Below are 11,950 nucleotides of genomic sequence, written 5' to 3'. Positions count from 1 at the left end.
AGCCTTGTTAGAATGAAAACTGCATACTGCCGCAGAAGGGGCTGTCACTACCGATTGTATTTGGAGTCATGTCTGATGATGACCTCTAGGTGGCAGCACCAAGCTGAGTCAAGCCTCATCTCTGGCTGGAAAGGAAAGAAGGGCCGGGCCGCAGAGAATGTAGGTGCATCTACCCTTTTCTGGAAAGCTTGGTGTTTTCCCAAAGTAACAGGTTTACCCATTCCATTCTTCTGTGCCTATATTTTTATCCACTTCATTTTTTCTCCGGAGAAGGCAGTGGCAACCCACTCCAGTACTCTTGCCTGGAAAATCCCATGGACAGAGGAGCCTGGTAGGCTGCGGTCCATGGGGTCTCACAGAGTCGGACGCGACTGAGTGACTTTCCTTTCACTTTTCACTTTCCTGCATTGGAGAAGGAAATGGCAACCCACTCCAGTGTTCTTACCTGGAGAATCCCAGGGACAGGGAAGCCTGGCGGGCTGCCGTCTATGGGGTCTCACAGAGTTGGACACGACTCAAGTGACTTAGCAGCAGCAGCACTTTTTCTCATTTACTTTTAATATTTTTCTTTTTTTGTTTCTTTCAATTTTCAGATTGCAAACGCAACACATTTCGTCATAATCACACAGGATGGGGATAGTGTTAGTTGCTCAGTCATATCTGACTCTGTGAGATCCTGTGGGCTGTAGCCCACCAGGCTCCTCTGTCCATGGAATTCTGCAGGCAAGAATACTAGGGTGGGTAGCCTTTCCCTTCTCCAGGGGAGCTTCCCAACCCAGGGATCGAACCTGGGTCTCCCACATTGCAGGCACATTCTTTACCATCTGAGCCACTCATCCATAGCTTGGCACTTTTTAAAATCCTGTAACAGAAAGTGACAGTGTGTCCCCCCCTCCACGACATTTTCTTTACTTCAGCACATTTTCTCCTGTGAATGTGTGCATGCTAGGTCACTTCAGTCATGACTCTTTGTGACCCTCTGGACTGTAGCCCACTAGCCTCCTCTGTCCATGGGATTCTCCCAGCAAGAATACTGGAGTGGGTTGCCACACCCTCCTCCAGGGGCTCTTCCTGACCCAGGGATTGCACCCAGTCTCCTGAATTGCAAGCAGATTCTTTACCATCTGGGCCACCAGCGAAGCCCACACTGTTGGTGATAATGTAAATTGGTGCAATCACTATGGAAAATAGTATGGTGGTTCCTCACAAAAATTAAAAGTAGAGCTACTATATGATCTAGCAAGTCTACTTCTGGGTATGTATTCAAAGGAAATGAAATCTTGAAGAGAGAATTGCCCTTTCTTGTTCACAGTAGCACTATTCACAATGGCCAAGATACCGAAACAACCCAAGTGTTCATGGGACCCCATGGATTATACAGTCCATGGCATTCTCCAGGCCAGAATACTGGAGGGGGTAGCCATTCCCTCTTCCAGAGGATCTTCTCATGGATGAATGGATAAAGAAAATGTAGTATATAAACATAGTGGAGTATTATCCAGCTATAAAAAGAGAAAGAAATCTTGCCATTTGTGATAACATGGTTGAACCTGGAGGACATTATGCTAAGTAAAGTGAGCCAGACACAGAAAGACAGATGTTGTATCATCTCACTTATATGTGGAATCTAAAAAACAGGACTCAGAGAAACAGAGAGTAGAATAGTGTTTGCCAGGAACTAGGGGTGGGACAAATGGGGAGATGCTGGTCAAAAGGTACAAAATTTCAATTATGAGACGAATAGGTTCTGGGGATGTAAATTACAACATAGTGGCTGTACTGTCTCATATTCATTGTTTGCTTGAAATTTGCTGAGAGAGTAGGTCTCAAACATGGTTACCACGTGAGCTGATGGAGGTATTAACTAACTCGATTGTGATGTTCATTTCACACTGCAAAAGTATATTAAATCATCATGTTGTGTGAAGAAATCACACAGTACCATGTACATACATACAATTTTTATTCATCAACCATGCCTCAATAAAACTGGGGGAAATACTTTGGGCTGATGAGATGTGGCAAAGCCTACTGGAGATGGGGAAGCCTCTTCCCCATCAGTCATCCAGGGACACGGAGCTGCACCGCAGTGCAGATGTTCAGCAGCACGAGACAAAAATATCTAATGAACATGCAGAGTGTCTGCTCAGAATACATCGTTGTTAGGAAAGCTCATAGCAGGGCATAACTTGTGATGATGTGCAAGCGCTGGGCAACTGATCAAGCCAGCTGGATCTTTCAGGTGTGATCTCCCCACAATCCCTGCAGGAGACACTAAGGGAAGGTATGATTTATTGTTGGAAGAAATGAGAAACCAGATGCTTCACTGAAGGACTGTTGTGTGAAAGAGTGAAAGTGAAAGTTGCTTAGCTGTGTCTGAGCCTTTGGGACCCCATGGACTGTATAGTCCATGGAATTCTCCAGGCCAGAATACTGGAGTGGGTAGCCGTTCCCTCCTCCACGCGATCTTCGCAATCCAGGGATCAAACTCAGGTCTCCCGCATTGCAAGCGAATTCTTTACCAGCTGAGCCACCGGAGAAGCCCAAAAATACTGGAGTAGGTAGTCTATCCCTTCTCCAGGGCATCTTCCTGACCCAGGAATTGAACTGGGATCCTCCTGCATTGCAGGCAGGTTCTTTACCAGCTGAGCTAACAGGAAAAATTGTTAACATCACCATAAGTCCTTCTCTTTAGTCTCTTTGCATCACTTTCTATCTTTCTCTCTTTCCTTAAAAAATTTACTTATTTATTTGGCTGTCCCAGGTCTTAGTTGTGGTACACAGAGAATCTTCCATCTTCATTGCAGCATGAGGAATCTTTAGTTGTGGCATGCAAACTCTTAGTTTTGACATGTGGGATCTAGTTCCCTAACCAGGGATCCAACTTGGGCCCCCTGCATTGGAAGTGCAGAGTCTTAGCCACTGGACCACCAGGGAAGTCCCACTGTTTGCATCATTTTCTATCAAGCAAACCACGTGTTCATAGAGACCTTTGGAAGTGCGTTAATCCCTGCTTCAGCAGTGAGAGGAGTGCAACCTCCTTGAAAGACTCTGGTTGCTTTTTGCAGACCAGGAACGATGTGGGAGATGCCACCTTTGCAATGGGTTCCCTGAATTCAGGGCCTTGATAGAGTCCAGGGGTTGTGGAGGCTAAGAGGAAGTACTTGTAAGGTGGGTGTGGTTAGCACCTTGGGAAGCAGAGCTGAAATAGTGAAAGAATAGTATAACCCGAGAGGGCTTTAGCAGAAGTTAATTGGTCATGGTGTACTTAGGAGTGATGTAGTTGGGCAACCTAAGAAAGTTTTAATCTGTACGAATGAAAAAACTCCTAATGGACAGGGATGTGATTTGAGTCACCACACTAAGGAGATTTTCCCCCTTATTCAATTCCTAGAATTGGGCAGGTTCTTAGAACAGAGGCCCTTGATTGAAGGGAAGGGTGGGTCCCTTCAAGGAAGGACCCTGCCTCACTGCCCAACATGTATATGGCAAATGTTTCTTCTAGCTTTCTACAAAGGGACTGAGCATCAGGGAAAGGGGAGGACCTAGATTTTTTTTCCTGGCTACTCCGCAGGGCTTGTGGGATCTCAGTTCTTTCTGCGGTGGGAGCATGGAAGCTTAACCACTGGACTGCCAGGGAAGTCTTCAGACTTTCTGAAGATTCTGGTCCAGGAACAAGGGCCAGAACTGGGACTAGACTTTCCTAATGGCCCATTTGCAAAAATTGTGTTCCTGTCTCTGCAATATTGGGCTTTGCTGGTTTAGAAATCTAGGTTACTGTGGGAGAAATGATTCTAACAGGGGACATCAGACAAAGGTTCTGCTGTCCCAGAAGCTGAGGCTGCACCTGCCCACTTGAGGCTTATCACATCACTAAACCAACAGGCAAGAAGTGAGCCATGGTCCTGTTGGGGTCATTGGTTGTGATGCTCAAGGGAGAAGATTGCTATTACACCAAGGAAAGGATCCAGGCCTTTGTGTGACGCCTCTTAACATTACATGCTCAGTTGCTAGGTTGTGACCTACTCTTTGCTACTCCATAGACTGTAGCCCACCAGGCTCCTCTGTCCATGGGATTTCCCAGGCAAAAATACTGGAGTAGGTTGCTAGTTCCTTCTCCATAACATTGTATGCCCAATGGAAAAAGTAAGAACAGAACTACAGCGAACTAAATGAGGTAGAACCACCTTCAAGGATAATGTGAGCTGCTCTGACAGGTAAAGAACCAGGAGTATGGAAGTGCTGGTTGGGCACAAGGAAAAGAGAATGAGTTATGGAAGGAAAAGTTATTAACACCAGTTGTGCCCACATGGCCAGTTGCAAAAATGAGTATTGTGTGTGGTGTTATTCAGTTTCTCTCTCTCTCTCTTTTATAACTGTACACTTCATTTTATTATTTGTTGAATTACTAAGCATATCCTGAAGCATCAATGTCCCACAAACTTAAGTCAGCTTTATCTATGTTCCAGTACTTGATTGATAGAAATTTCTTTTAAGAAATTCCCCCAAGACATCTTTGGTTTGAAATACATCATCGAATGGGAAGCTGCCAGTAAAAATACTCTCTCAAGGGTTTCCCTGGTGGCTCCTCCAATACAGGAGACATGCGTTTGATTCCTGGTCTGGGAAGATCCCATAGGCTGCAGAGCAACTAAGCCCTTCACCTGCCATGTTGCAAACTGCCTGATGGAACAGCCCATATGCTACAAGACTGAGCGTGTCAGGCTCTGGTCCGTAGTCAGAAAGGTAGTGAGGCTCCTGGTCCTAGAGTACACAAGGCACAATCTCCTCAGTTATCACTGAGTGAACTTGGCAGCGAATCTTGGTTCAGTTGAACCTTAAGATGACTGTGGCTTCAGCTGACACTTTGCCTGTGTCCTTGCCAGAGACCCTGAGCTGGGCAATCCAGCTGAGGCACATCTGGTCTGAGCCAGAGACTGTGAGAGAATACACAGTGTTGTAAGCCAGGCACCCTGGCACCGTTCCCAGTCCTTTGCTCGAAGGTAGGGTTCTTCAACCTCTGAGGCTGTCTTAGAGTTTGACTTTATATCAGTTCTCTTTTTGACAGCAGTGACACCAGTGGGGTTTGCCCATGGCCAAGAGATTCCCTGCAATAGCCAGATGAAGAAGTTACCACCAGGACCTGTATGATGTTCAATCACATGTTCCTTTTATCTCATGTGGAATAATGATACACTCACTCACTTTTCTCTAGTTTTTAAGAGAAGTATATGCATATGTAGCCAGCAAGCAGGTACAATTCCAACCACAAATCTGAATTATTTTTAAACCTAATTTTGAGATGGCTACTTAGAATGAAGAACTTGTAGATGTGGGGTAATTCCTTCTTGTTAGAGATAAGCAAGCTTTACTTGGAGGGACACGAAGCCCTTGGCACAGCCTCCTGAAGAAAAGGAGGCAACATTTAACAAGGAGAAAGGAAAGAAAAAGGGAAGGAAGAAAAGTGAGAAGGAAAGAAGGAGGGGGAATGAAGAAGTAAGAGTAATTCCCCTCTTTCTTCCCACCAAAAGAAGAAAGTCCTGATGCTTTGGTACACACGGAACCTTAGGCTCCATGTGAAGAATTTTCCTGAAGGAACCTGATAATGACCCACCAGAGATGAAACGTTAATACTGAAAAAGTTATATGAGGTCTTTTTCTGCTTCTGGGTTAGAAAACTTTTGGCACTAAAGACATTTATGATCTTATATCTTTTATGTAGATGATATCAATAATTTTATTCTGAGTGTTTCAGAAGACTTAATGCTGCCCAGGCCTAGGCCTAATTTTAAAAAAGAGGACAAAAAGTGTGCAATATACAAATGAGAACAGTAGATATTGTCATAGAAAGAGAAAATTGACAAGTACAAGGAAACATTATGTGCAACTTTGTGCCCATAATTTGGAAGGTCTAGTTGAAAAGCCTGATTATCTGGTAAAATATCACACACCAAAACCAATTCAAAAAGAAGTAGAAATGCTAATGAGGGAGAAAAAACATGAGTATATTTCTGATGTAGGTTTTAATTTGATGTTCAGTTTAATAATATGTCACATTGCCAAAGGGGAAGAGGTGGGGGAAAGGAAGAACTGAGAATTGGGGATTAGCAGATGAAAACTATTATCTATAGGATGGACAAACAAGCAGATCCTACTGTATAGCACAGGGAACTATGCTTATTCTGTGATAAAACATAATGGAAAAGAATATATATATATATACATATATATATATATATACACACACACACTACACATATATAGGTGTATAACTGAGTCACTTCAATGTACAGCAGAAATTAAACCTGGCATTGTAAATCAACCATACTTCAATAAAGTTTTAAGAAATAATATGTCAAGAAGCATATCAAATTAATATTATGCCCCAGGAGACAGACACATCTCTTGGCAGGGTTGGGACTGGGCAGGGGAAGCTTTTCTTTTGACATAGATCCTTGGGAGATGAATGTCAGCTGTCATGTAGAAAGAGTATTTTTTAGAAACCAACAAGTCTCCTTAAAAGTATTGTAAAATACTGAAAAACAGAATAATAGTAGAAACAAAAGGAAAAGCATATATAATAATTAACCACTTATAAGTGTATTGTTTAACAAGTTCTTTCAAATGCTTAAATTCATTTAGTGTTCAAGTTCTTTTAAGACAATTTACTTTTAAGCAACAGATTATCCCTGTGTTATTTACATGATCCCAGAGGAAAGGCAAAGATGGAAGGAAAACTTCCCAGTTAGGTTCAGTGCAGCTGTCACATTCCTAAACTGTGGGAAGAAAACACATAAGCCTCTCTTGAGAGAGAAAACCTAAGATCAAGAAGATGAAGGTCCTTTTTAGAGTGGCCATTTGACCAGCTGCTAATCAAGAACAGGCTTGCAGCTAAAATTACCAACAGAATAAAAAGCCTGAAAACCAATGCTTGATTGCTTTACCTGCTTTATCTGAACTCAAACTCACCTCCCAGAAAAAACTGAATTCCTCTGGTGCTCATGAGCATATTCATTTAGTTTTTATTGCTCATATTAAGACTCTTTGAATAATTCAGTTGTTTCAAAGGGCTTCTGAAACATTGCTCAGGCTAAATTATATAATTCATGAAAATTGATGATAGTTCAAAAATTATGTCAGTATACATAAATGATTCAACAGCAAGCTTAGCAAATTTCTTGAAGCAGCACAATATTTAGAAAGCATGAAGCTTCAGCAGATGATTGCATCATTAAGAGAGTCCTCTCCTTTTTTTACTGTAACAATTTAAAAATACTTGATATTTGACAGCTTTTCTAACCCTGTAATCTAAATGTGAAAGCAATGCTTTTTTTACTTATCTTTTTTTCTCCATGTTCCCCAAATTTGATAAAGCTAGCACAAAAAGAGATCTATAGGTTTATCAGACTTTTAAATGCAGACATGAAATCATTGATAAAGTATTGGCAAATCAGATCCAACAGTGTTTCAAAGGACTATCTGACTGAGTAGAATAATTCACTCCCACAGTGCAGTGATAGTGCCAACTTAAGAAATCAATCAGTACAATAAATTAAAGGAAAGGCCCTACCAGTAGCTTCTGTGACATTAAAAATCTCTGCATAACCCATAATCTCTGGCGGGTTTCAGGTTCTGAGGGACAGTCCCACCACTGTGGCTTCTGTTGCCAAATGAAACAGACAAGGAAGACTTTATTTAAGACTATTGAGGGGGGCGGTCCTAAGATGGTGGAGGAATAGGATGCGGAGCCCACTTTCTCCCCGACAGATTCATCAAAAGATCATTTGAATGCTGAGCAAATTCCACAGAACAACTTCTGAACGCTAGCAGAGGACACCAGGCATGCAGAAAGGTAGCCCATTGTCTTCAAAAGGAGGTGAAGGTGAAGTTGCTCAGTCGTGTCCGACTCTTTGCGACCCCGTGGACTGTAGCCTACCAGGCTCCTCCGTCCAGGGGATTCTCCAGGCAAGAATACTGGAGTGGGTTGCCATTTCCTTCTCCAGAGGATCTTCCCGACCCAGGGATCGAACCCAGGTCTCCTGCATTCGAGGCAGACGCTTTAACCTCTGAGCCACCAGGGAAGCCTTCAAAAGGAGGTAGGACAAAATATAAAAGATAAAAACAGAGACAAAAGAGTTAGGGATGGAGACCTGTCACAGGGAGGGAGTTGTGAAAGAGAAGTTTCCAAACACCAGGAAATCCTCTCACCAGCGGGCCTGTGGGGAGTTTTGGAATCTCAGAGGGCAACATAACCAGGAGGAAAAATAAATAATAAATAAATAAATAAAGCCCACAGATTACATGCCTAATGGCAACTCCCAGCGGAGAAGTAGTCCAGATGCTCACATCTGCCACCAGCAAGCGGGGGCTGAACAGGGAGGCGAGGGTTGCATTGCTTAGGGTAAGGACTGGGCCTGAATGCACTGAGGACAATCTGAGGGAGCTAAAGTGAGATAGCAACCCAAACTGTGGGATAGCCAGAGAGAGAGAGAGAGAGAAGAGAGAGAGCGAGAGAGAGAGAGAGAGAGAGAGGGAGGGATAGAACTTTCACGAGAAAAGCTCTAATCTAAGACACTGCCAGCCCGCTCACAGAACAAAGGACTGAGCAAATACCAGAGGAGAGCTAGCCAACTGTGGACCGGCCCATCCCCCACTGGAGGCAGAGAGGCAGGCGGGCGACAGCCAGAGCCGGAAAGGGGCAATCTCAGCCCCAGAGATGGCATCCTCTACCAAACTGCGAGCAGGCTCCCAGTTGCTAACCAAGTTTTCCTGGGATCCTGGATGGTTGACATCCGCCAGGAGGGTCTCAGCCAGAGATGAGCTCCCTAGAGGAGACACATGGCACACCTGAGACAGTGCTCCCGCTGCGCAGCCAGGAAGCTGAGCAGCTGGGACGGGGGAGGTGATAAGACTCACCACCCCACCTGGGGAGAGTGTGTTCACCAAGCATCAGGTCACCTGAGCTGCTCGGACTTGGGAAAGGCGGAAAACACAGGCCCAACCGAGTCTGCGCCTTTGTGAAGTACCTGAGAACCTAAACCTGAGTGGCTTAGACCCGGGAAGTGCACGCCACCCAGGGCCCACTTTAGACAGTCCCCCTGCAGAGCAACCTGGAGCCTGAGCAGTGTAGACTGGGAAAGCACACATGCCATGAGTGGGGGCAAACCCAGTGTGGCCGAGACACTGCGAGCACTCCCCACACACACCAGTGATATTTGTTTGCAGTGTTCCTCCCTCCCCACAGCATCACTGAACAAGTGAGCCTAAATAAGTGACCACCTTCGCCCCCTTGTGTCAGGACAGAAATTAGACACTAAAGAGACTTGCAAACAGAAGAAGCCAAAATAGAAGGAACTGCTTTTGAAGTGACAGGTGCAACAGATTAAAAACATGTAGTTGGCACCAACTACATTGGAAGGAGCCTAAAGGCCTTGAAAAAGTATAAGCTGGAACAAGGAACTATCTGAAACTAAACTGACCACACACTGCCCACAACAGCTCTGGAGAAATTCCTGTGTATGTTTTTACTATTATCATTTTTAAAAAATTTTAAATTTTAAGTCCTTTATTACTCCTTTAATTTTCATTTTTATAACCTACTATTACCTTGCCAAAAAAGACCCTATTTTTAAAGCAAACTTCATATATTTAAAAATAATTTTCGTGATTCTGTTTTGTTTTTTAAATATTGTATTTTTGAGAGTCTAACCTCTACTCTAGATTTTTAATCTTTGCTTTTTGGTATTTATTTTAAATTTTGTACCTTTAAGAATCCAATCTTCAGTACGCATTTTTACTTAGAAATGTGATTGCTGGCTTGATTGCCCTCTCACCCTTTTGACTCTCCTTTTTCTCCCCTAGGTCACCTCTCTCTCCTCCCTCCCCCCTCTCTTCCCTACCCAACTCTGTGAATCTCTTTGGGTATTCCAGGCTGTGGAGAACACTTAGGGAACTGATTACTGGCTAGATTGGTCTCTCTCCTTTTGATCCCCCCTCTTCTCCTCCTGGTCACCTCTATCTCCCTCCCCCCTCTTCTCTTCTCTGTGTAACTCCATGAACCTCTCTGGATGTTCCAGGCTGTGGAGAGCACATAGGGATTTGATTACTGGCTAGATTTCTCTCTCCTCTTTTGATTCCCACTCTCCTCCTCCTGGTCACCTCTATCTCCCTCCTCCTTCTTCTCTTCTCCATGTAAATCTGTGAACCTCTCTGGGTTCCCTCACTGTGAGAATCTTTCCTCCATTAACCTAAATGTTTTATCATTCGTGCTGTATGGATGGAGAAGTCTTGAGGCTACTGTAAGAATAAGACTGAAAACCTGAGGCAGGAGGCTTAAATCCAAAACCTGAAAATACCAGAAAACTCCTGACCCCAGGGAACATTAATCGATAGGAGCTCATCCAAAAGCCTCCATACCTACACTGAAACCAAGCTCCACCCAAGAGCCAACAAGTTCCAGAGCTAGACATACCATGCAAATTCTCCAGCAATGCAGGAACATAGCCCTGAGCTTTAATATTCAGGTTTCCCAAAGTCACACCAAACCTATAGACACCTAAAAACTCACTACTGGACACTTCATTGCATTCCAGAGAGGAGAAATTCAGCTCCATCCACCAGAACACCAATGTAAGCTTCCCTAACCAGGAAACCCTGACAAGCCACTCATCCAACCTCACCCACAGGGAGGAACCTCCACAATAAAGAGGAAACACAAACTGCCAGAATATAGAAAGGCCATCCCAAACATAGCAATATAAACAAGACGAAAAGACAGAGAAATACTTAGCAAGTAAAGGAACATGATAAATGACCACCAAACCAAACAAAAGAGGAGGAGATAGAGAGTCTACTTGAAAAATAATTCAGAATAATGATAGTAAAATGATTCAAAATCTTGAAAAAAAAATGGAATTACAGTGCTCGCTTCAGCAGCACATATACTAAAATTGGAACGATACAGAGAAGATTAGCATGGCCCCTGTGCAAGGATGATATGCAAATTTGTGATGCATTCCATATTTTTAATAAATGCTGGAGAGGGTGTGGAGAAAAGGGAACCCTCTTACACTGTTGGTGGGAATGCAAACTAGTACAGCCACTATGGAAAACAGTGTGGTGATTCCTTAAAAAACTGGAAATTGAACTGCCTTATGACCCAGCAATCCCACTGCTGGGCATACACACTGAGGAAACCAGAATTGAAAGAGACAAGTGTACCTCAATGTTCACTGCAGCACTGTTTATAATAGCCAGGACATGGAAGCAACCTAGATGTTCATCAGCAGACAAATGGATAAGAAAGGTGTGGTACATATACACAATGGAGTATTACTCAGCCATTAAAAAGAATACATTTGAATCCGTTGTAATGAGGTGGATGAAACTTATAAACTCGGTTATTCAGAGTGAAGTAAGCCAGAAAGAAAAACACCAATACAGTATACTAACACATATATATGGAATTTAGAAAGATGGTAATGATAACCCTGTATGTGAGACAGAAAAAGACACACAGATGTATAGAACAGACTTTTGGACTCTGGGAGAGGGAGAGGGTGGGATGATTTGGGAAAATGGCATTGAAACATGTATACTATCATGAAAGAAACGAATCGCCAGTCTAGGTTCGATACAGGATACAGGATGCTTGGGGCTGGTGCACTGGGATGACCCAGAGAGATGATATGGGGAGAGTGGTGGGAGGGGCATTCAGGATTGGGAACTCACGTACACCCGTGGTGGATTCATGTCAATGTATGGCAAAACCAATACAGCATTGTAAAGTAAAATAAAAAAATAAATAAAATTTTTTAAAAAACGGAGTTACAGATAAATAGCCTGGAGATAAGGATTGAGAAGATGCAAGAAATGTTTAACAAGGACCTAGAAGAAATAAAAAAGAGTCAATCAATAATTAATAATGCAATAACTGAGATCAAAAACACTC

The 11,950-nt window shown here is 43.3% G+C and overlaps 2 non-coding genes across 2 annotated transcripts; one reads left to right on the top strand and one right to left on the bottom strand.

Moving 5' to 3' along the window:
- Window positions 1-2,864: 2,864 nt before the first annotated feature.
- On the bottom strand, window positions 2,865-2,937 carry TRNAG-UCC (transfer RNA glycine (anticodon UCC)). The gene has a single exon. It is a non-coding gene; the product is annotated as a tRNA-Gly (tRNA).
- A 7,982-nt stretch (window positions 2,938-10,919) lies between these two features.
- Window positions 10,920-11,026, top strand: LOC138438385 (U6 spliceosomal RNA). The gene has a single exon (XR_011256324.1). It is a non-coding gene; the product is annotated as a U6 spliceosomal RNA (small nuclear RNA).
- Window positions 11,027-11,950: the final 924 nt, after the last annotated feature.

The sequence above is a fragment of the Ovis canadensis genome, chromosome 3, assembly GCF_042477335.2.
Source record: "Ovis canadensis isolate MfBH-ARS-UI-01 breed Bighorn chromosome 3, ARS-UI_OviCan_v2, whole genome shotgun sequence".
In the NCBI taxonomy this organism is placed as follows: domain Eukaryota; kingdom Metazoa; phylum Chordata; class Mammalia; order Artiodactyla; family Bovidae; genus Ovis; species Ovis canadensis.
This window is presented reverse-complemented; position numbering and strand designations above follow the sequence as displayed.